An 8,745-nucleotide genomic window follows, 5' to 3' on the forward strand; every position below is an offset into this window, starting at 1 on the left:
CTATCCTGTTCCTCTCGGCATCGATGTGCAGGTTTCTTAAGCAGATTCAGTGTAAGTCAAAAGGAAACTCATGCTTTTGCCTAATGTCACCCAACAGTCTCTTGCACAACTGAAAACATGCCAACCCTTTTCCCCAGAAGAGAACACACAAACTATCACCGTAGGGGATTCTTCTTTTTCTGAGTCACATTCCCCTTTTGTTCACCTGTAACTAATACCGAGCTGTCAATGGAATTACTATGAGTGCATCTTGTTAACTTTAGGTAGTAGAGGAATGAGAAAAGGAAAGAAGAAAGGAAAGGCAGTCAGCTAATGTAGATACAAGTAAGTTTGTGTCAAAATAATAAAAAAACTTCACAACCATAGCATTCCTTTGTTCTGTAAATGATCACATGGTGGTAGCTGGCACTCATAGCTTTCTTCTTCCGCTAATCTTCCCATCACCCCTTTGCTCCCAGAAAGCACCTCAGCCTGTGCTGTTTTATTTCCTGATAATCAAAACCTTCATTTCCTAAGGTTTGTAAAGATCTGTACCTTTACCAGTCTCAGCTCTATCGATCAATTGCAGTTTTTCATTAAATTTTCTCACAAGTCATATGAATATAGCACCTCCAAGGTATTCCCTCCCCCACCCCAAACAAAGTCTTATAACTCCAATGTACATTAGCAACGCGATTTCTTCTTAATAGTCAGGATTCATTTCCCAAACAGAAAAAAAATTGCCTTTTGACCAATTGGTTAGGTAGCATAAGGAGTCCACAGTAACCAAGTGTTAGTTTCAGCTTATTATTAAAAATAATTAGTTTAAGCTTATTGGTAGTAGTAAAATTATTACTGTGCCCCTTGGTAGAAATTATTGCTTCCTTGGAAACTGACATTTCCAAACCATCAGTCAAAGAATGGAGGAATGAGAGGCAAATTTTCTGACAGGCACTCCTATATCAGTTCTTTGAATTTTAGTTATGGGAAAAGCAGTACCATTAGTGGCCTCAGATATAATCTATGTAACCCTGCAGGACATCTTGCAGTCTCCACTGGTGTTGCTCTTCAGTTGGCACAAAACTGAGTTTCCAAAAGGTCACTGCACAGTTCTGTCAGGCCAGCTTCTCAGGGAGGTGAGCGGCACGCTAAGATCAATGGGTTCTGCGAACATGAGCCCATTGTCAACTGCATTTGTTATAAAATAAGTTCCTTGTTCAGGGGTAATGCTGTGTAGAAAGCTATGCTGTTGAGAAAGGCATTCTGTACAGAAGACTTGGATTCCAAACAATCTTGCAAGATGACTTCGGCGGAAACATTGTCATATTCACATCTGTATTCAGAGGAACATCTATTCCAGTGAAAATAAAGCATCAACCTTTCCATGATGCAAATGGTCTGAATAATCACCCTGCCAGTGGGTAAATGGCAAGACTACCAGGGGAGAGATGCCACTTAAGTGTCTTGACAGGCTGATATTTACCATCGCTATGTCCAGACGTGCTTTGTGTTTCTGAGCCCATGCATAGCTTCCATTCTTTCTTCCATGACCAGTTTCTTGTTCATTTGGTTAGGATAGGAAGGGCTAAGGAAGACACTAATAGTCACACAATTGCAGATTTTCCCATGATTATTAAAACCCTCCCTTCTAATGTTACTTTTCACTGAGCGTTCACACAGGCCAAGATGTCTTCATGTTTTGCACATAGAGAGATTAATTCACATACCTTCTTCAGACTGTCTTGTAACTAATTCTCTGGTTGTGTTACCTGCATGTCACTGTGCACCCACACATTCAGCGCTGTGCATGCCTCATGTGGTAGACCCATGTCTTTGGTTACAACATCTTCTAGGCAAAAATAAAAAACCAGGTGCACTGCTTTGAGAATTTTGGAGCAGAACTGTAGACCTGCAGCATTTTTCTTCATAGTGTGCCAGCATTTCCAGAGACACTTGGAAACCAGATCCCAGTTTGTTCCTCCTTCAACAGCTGGTCACAGGGAGCTCCCCATGAGGCTATAGGAACAGGGAGAGATGGGTGAAGCAATGAGGTAGAAATATGGGCCCTGAGCATCTGGAATACTTGCTGATGCACTAACTATGCCTTCAGGACCTGGGTGAGTCTGGTCTTATATATACTAACTTCATTTGATGATGGAGGGCTGTTTTCACATACCCAACACTGGCATGGTACCAAACACATAGCCCTTGATAACTCACATGCTTGATAACATAACAGTCAAATGTTCTGTTGCTTGTAGCTTTCCCAGAGGAAAGCCTGAGGCTGCTTTTCAAAAGGAGAAAAATCTGCAGAGGAGCCAAGGCTCTGGTCCAAAATTGCTGAAGCTCTGAGCTAGGTTCCCTCTGTAGGAATGTGTGGGAGCTTCCATAGCGCATGCCTATCTAACTCTGAGACTTCCGGTGCCACTGGATCTGCACAGTTTCGTGTGGTCTGTGATGAAGCAGTTGGTCTGGTTCCTTGGACCTTATACAGAGCACCGTTTCCACTCTAGCTCTCAAAACTGGCAGACTTTAGAGATACACAGTAAATGGGTTGAAGCAGTACGTCCAAATGAGATGTGCATTGCCACAAGGCCCTGTGCTTCCTCCTCAAGGTTACAGGGGCAGACACTGGGATGTTTCCTTCATCTTCAAATATGATAACATGATGACATGTTGACATACCCCAGGCCACTAGGCATCAAGCAGTCTTGCCATGGTGGAAGCCACTGGGCACCCATATGGCAGCTCTGTGTGAAGCCCGTCTTTGAGTTTTCAAGGTAGGGAGTCCTGCTCTTCAAAGCTGTTAGGAGACTTGCGTCGTCACAAGTATCAACACCGACAAAGAAGAGCTCAGGGATGGTGAGCGGGATCTTCAAACCAGCCACTGAGTCGTGTTCTGAAGGAAAGCAGAACCCTGAGGTAAGAAATGGAGCCGAAAGCTAAAGACCCGGTGGCAATTTGAAAGAAAGAAAAACAGAAAGGAGTCTGCACAGTAGAAAGCGCAGAATTAGGCTGAGACTGTCCCGGCATGTCAAAGCAAGGACATCACCTTCAGGACTGGTTTGGGGAGGCCTTTTTCTGCTTTGTATTTTTCTTCCTTGCTCTTCCCACTTGGTAGCTCTTCTACTCTCAATTTAAAAACTGAGTTTTGTTAATTATTCTTGCCAAATATATCAAATCCCAGTGCCTCCCTGATGCCTACCAGGTAAAACCAAACAACTCATAGCCCAAAGGCGCCCTAAAATGCTGGCCCCAATGGTTCTGCAGCCTCGGCTCTAACACCGCACACAGCCCATTGCCCGTCATATAAAATTCCTCGCCTTCCGCAGAATGACTGGATGTTTTCTCGGCCTTTCAGCCTTTGCACACCCTGGGTCCTCTGCCGGGAGTGTCCTTGCTTCTCTTCTCCTGGACCGTTCAACCCATCCTCAAGGCTCAGTTCCAGCTCCATTTCTCTGAATGCCCTGATTCCACTGAACAAGTGATTGGGTCCCGCCCTGGGGCCCCCGCCCAGCACGTGGGTCCCATTAGTGAGCTCGCTCGCGCGGAGACTGCTGTTTACCTGAGTGTGCCTACCTCAGCAGCTAGAACAGAGGAGAAGCATGATAATCATCTGATGAACAAACGACAGGTGGATGTATCTCTCACCTTCTGGCTTTCCCAGAACCCTCACTGTAGCTGGTTATTGACTTGCAATGTACGGTTGATTTTATCTAAAATCTTTAGTAAGAACTTAGTTTCCCAAAACAACTATACGAGCATTACTAAAGTCATTATCAGAGTCCTTTGAACTGATTTGCTTAGAGGTCACTTTAAAAAAGCCTGGTGTTTAATGCTTAATTAATTTTTGTGTGTGTGGAAATAAAAAATTTTTATTCTGATTTATTTCTCAATGTATAGTTTAATATAATGCCAGTTTTTAATGGCAAAAATTTGGTTCCACTGAAACTCCATAATGCTACAGAGAGCTACTACTTTTTCCAGGAAGAAGTAAACAGCTGGAAAGAGAAAGCACACTTTCTAGCAGCATGGCAACTTAAACCACAAACTTGAAAGATCTGTAACTTTTTCACTAAAAATGGCACAAACATGTATGAGCTGGTGACAGAAGTGAGAAATGGAGAACAAGACAAGAACACCAAAAGGTACACTATATATACCATAAAGACAGACAAACAAAATATATCTATAAGGGTTTTAAAGGATAATTATAGAAAAGAGAACCAAATATTTTACTCAAATGTTTTTTAGAGCCTTTCTGTGGAGATATAAATAAATAAATAAATATATATATATATATATATATATCCAAAAATATGTTTTATACAGATAAATGTTTCTCAATTAAAGATGGGACCAAAACTATAATTATAACATAAAGCAGTCTTTTGTAAGACTATCCACCTGAATTTTCAATCTCTTTAAAGTTAATGCATTAGTTTTCCAAATATAATTACCTGACATCTTTTTATAGATATAAATCAAATAGGCATTGTCTTTTAAAAGGGTGTGCAAGATATTTCTTTTTTTTTTTCTTTTTCCTTTTCTGTTTTTTCTTTTTCGGTACCGGGGATCAAACTTGGGACCTTGAGCTTGTGAGGCAGGTGGCAGGACCGCTGAGCTAAATCCCTGGCCAAAAGTTAGATTTCTTTTTATATTTTTGGTACTGTAGATTGAACTTGGGTCCTTGTGCTTGTGCAGTAGGCAGCAAAACCACTGAGGTAAATCCCTGGCCCTATCCAGGATATTTCTAAGATGCTGTGCATATCAAACTTATGACAAGCCCCCAGTAAGAATCATTATTAATAAATATATCAAAAAGTTGGATTTTCCTTTTCATAGTAAATATTTTGTGATTACCAGTTTGTAAGTATTGAAAATGCAAAAGAAAGATTTTACTTCACAAGTACTTTTATGTTAAGATAATTTGATCTTCTATGTATGGTGATAAATCTTCACATGTTGTAACCATTAGCATGTATTTTTTTAAATGGAAGATTAACACTAGCAATCACTATGTATAAAATAAAGCACACAGTTATTTTGGTGATTTTACAAATTGCTTTTTCCAGGTGTAAAGGCTACAAAAATTCCTAAAATACAGAACACTGGAAACATATTAAAGTTTGACATCTGACTTTATAGTATTTCCATTTTACCCTGAAAGATAACTTAAAAAATATGACCTTGTTGGAACAGGTCACTTTGCCAAAATAAAAAGTTGGTGAGTGCAAGAAACTGTTTCACTGATATGTGGGATCTCTGCAAATAGTATTTTTTTCTCCTCCAAATAAATAGAAAAATGTTCAAAGATTAAAAGACAAAATAAAATATGTGGTGGTCCCTAAGCTATTTTGAAGGCAGGTAGCTTAGTCTAAGCTAAAATATTTTTTCTCTCATAATAATCATTCTTCCCTCAAATGCCCTTTTAAAAAATGCATGAAACAGTACAATAGCAAGAATCCAAGAGCAGAAACTGTATTTTCAAGAACAGAAAAATCTCCAGTGCTGAAAGATATAGTAAAAAGCAGATTTCTTTGGGGACATTGATCAATTAGTTTCTAATTCATTATGTAGATTTCTCTTTTCTGTTACAGGGAGAGTCTGCTCCATTTGATGTCACTGTTCCATTCACACCATTTTCTGTTCCTTTTCTAGAAGACCGGCTGCCTTTCGTCACTGGTAGTTTCCTCCTTAGAGGTGGTGCCTGAAAAGCAGAGTGTTCCATCCACCGTCAAAGCTGAAAATTAATAAACTTCCACATCACGAATGCTCAAGTAATACACATGGGTGCCAGAACAGCACTTCTAACAGCCAGCACAGTGAAATTTCCAGTCCTGAAATCCAGGTTCTGATTCTCTGGTCTTGCAAGGCCAAAACCAATAGTGAGTTCTGAAAGAATTAAAGCCAGAAGTCTTTCCAGAACAAAAAGAACTGCCTACAGAGAAAATCCCTTCTGATATTTTTCATCACTAAAATAAAACAGGTGGGAAATGTGGAAAAGAAATTCAACAAAATAGTGCAGCACCAGAAGAACAAGTCCTAGATGATTCAGATTCAAAAGATAAGCTCCAGCAATGGGAAAGAGGTAAAGACCGATGTAGACAAGCTGACCAGGAATATCTTGTTTTTTGGTTTTCTGGAAGTAGAGTTCAGGGAAAGCATGAAACCAGTATGCCAACTGTCACAGGTAAAAAAACTTCATGTGAAATCTCATGAGGTTGTGGGGATAATCCCCCCACAAGATGGTTGGGTCTGAGATGTAGCTTTCAGAGATTAGCATGAATGGACCCCAAACACAAGCAAAAAGGTAGAATGCACTAAGCTGACCAGCTTCATTAAACTCGCTGTGTTTCGTTTTGGAGAAGTGCATCCATCTGTTAATTTTATCCAACACATACTTTTGAATTACGGCATGACTAATTCTCGCCACTAGCGTGTAGGAGAAAACCGAAGCCAAATCTTTGATACTAGAGTAATAAGCTTGCTCTTCTGTTGCAGGGAGGATAACATTGTATTGAAGAGTGACAAAAATGATAGAAGCCTTTGCTGTTACCTCAGACGCAAGCCCCAGCAAGGAGACCATCGCCACAAGGACACGATGTCTGAGTGGTTCTGCAGGACGGATTCGTGACTCAGGACCAGGGGCTCTCGGTGCTCTTCTTGCCAATCGTCACGGTGGGGGCCGCCGCCCGGCTCTGCACGGTGCGTGCTCTGCTCTCTCCAGCTGCTCTGTTCTCTCCAGCTGCTCCCGACCGGCCGGTCGTCGCCGCTCGCTGGGGCTTCGCTTCCCACCCCACAGCCTTAATTAGTTTTTTTTCTTTATTTTGGTGGCCCAGTCTTGCATGAATCTCTAAGCGAAATAACTGACCGTTCAATTAAAATATTGATTTTCTTTTTTGTTTACTCTTAAAATTAAGTTCTTCTTCCAGATGAGACAGAGCCCTCTATCAAAGTCCTGTTTTCCAACACACTGGCTGCGTGACCTTTATTAGGTAATCCTTCTACTGCTCAGTTCTTCCCATGTCCCGTGAGACGCATTCCTGCCCGCCTTACAGGTGGATATATTGCGCCGGGTTTTAAGTGAGGACAAGCGCTACTCAAATGTAAGCAAAACATACTGGTGCATCTAATGAAGGGTCCCATGCACAATGTCTGTGCTCCACAATCATTTAACATTTTGTCTCTATCCACCTACACAGTATCTGAGCAAACCTTACTGACTCACATTCAGACATGGACCTTTCAAAGCCAACCACTGAGACAGTAAGGGAATTCGGGAATCCTGCTGCAGAGCGGGGATGATTTGTTCTGCCATTATTGCGAGCTAATACGTTGTTCCCTTTAACAGAAGCAGGCAGGCGCAGTAGGCTATTCTGGTAACCTCTGGTGTTGGCCTTGGAAATCCCAGTTCTGACGTAGAGTTTAACTTGGTAAATTTAAGGGACGCCCCGGATGTGCCTCGGCCTGCTCGCCCTGCCCTGGAACCCACTGCTGCGCCGGAGACCTGTGAAGAGCTCCGAACTCAGGCCGCTGTCCCAGAAGTCCTGTGCAGCGCAGCCGCGGTGACAGCAGTGAAAACAAGTCCTCACGTGGAGTGCTCATCACCCCGCCTCACGTTTCTCCCTCCTCTGAAGTCTCACCTTTATCATCTCCTTACATATTCAAGCTCAGTTCCCTAGAGGGGAAATTGTAAGTTAGATCCCAGAAAATTACACAGGTTCGGTCACTTCGCAGAGGCCTACGGAGTTCGTAATCTGAATGCGGTGGGAGGTGCTCCGGAGGTGCGCTCGAGACTCAGCTCCTGCAGGGAGCAGAAGGCTTTTCGGAGAAGGTGGCGCTTCCCAGCCTGGAGAGGTGAGTGCCTCAAACTGATGCTGCTGGTCTGGGTATTTCTAGCAGAAGGGAAGCCTGCACCAGGCCCAGGACGTCCGTCTCAGGCTCCTGAAGACAAAGGAGCGCTGGGAGCCGAGCCGCGTTCGGGGACTGCGGTTCTCCTGGGACCCGCACGCAGCAGCCCCAGGATTTCATAACCGCTCGGGGCTGGAATGATCATGCATTAGCCAGGAACGACCCCCGCAAAGGACTCCAGACGATCCGGAAAGAGCAGGTCCTCCTGAGGAGCCGCCCCGCTGGGTGGGCCAGAACTCGGGCCTGCCTGCCGGACAGCCCGCCTGGACCCTGGAGAGCACACGGGGCTCCCACAGGCCGCTCCCCCTCAAGTCACGTCCCGAAGCAGGTGAAAGGGGCGAGTTTAGCCTGGAGAGGCGGCACCGAGACAACAGAGCAAACTCAACGTGGAGAATACAGGAAAGGCCCGGGACGGCACGGCGACACCTCCGGAGGGGCCCAGGTGGAGGCTAAAGCAGGGTCGGAAACCTGCGGGAGAGGGCGTGGGCCCGAGGACTGCTCCCCTCCCTGCCAAGCCTGGCTGCCCACTTCAGCTCAGCACACGACTGGAGTTCTAGGGTTTTATTCGTGGACAACAAAGCCGAGGCCTTTGGACTGGGAAATGTCAGGCAGGCGCACTGTGAAAATTGGGCAGGCAAGCGAACATAAACGTGTTGGATGCTGACCGTGAAGCCCTCTCTGTTCTTCCTCTGTGGCTTTCAGAGGGTGGCTGCGCTTGAAGGCATTGCTGTGCTCAAAATGAGGAAAACCCAGGATAAGGGACAAGCTGAAGAAAGTCCAACATGAGAGACTGAGAGAAAAACAGTATTTGACAAAGACCTAAGAAGGAGAAGTTCATATAGAGAAATAAAA

General features: G+C 43.8%; 1 pseudogene; it reads right to left on the reverse strand.

Annotated features, from left to right (window-relative positions):
- Positions 1-5,401: 5,401 nt before the first annotated feature.
- Positions 5,402-6,583, reverse strand: LOC101711975 (translocating chain-associated membrane protein 1 pseudogene; annotated as a pseudogene).
- Between the last annotated feature and the right edge of the window lie 2,162 nt (positions 6,584-8,745).

Source organism: Heterocephalus glaber, unplaced genomic scaffold (genome assembly GCF_053883595.1).
Source record: "Heterocephalus glaber isolate CG9 unplaced genomic scaffold, H.glaber_assembly_v1.0 deba00001550, whole genome shotgun sequence".
Classification (NCBI taxonomy): Eukaryota; Metazoa; Chordata; class Mammalia; order Rodentia; family Bathyergidae; genus Heterocephalus; species Heterocephalus glaber.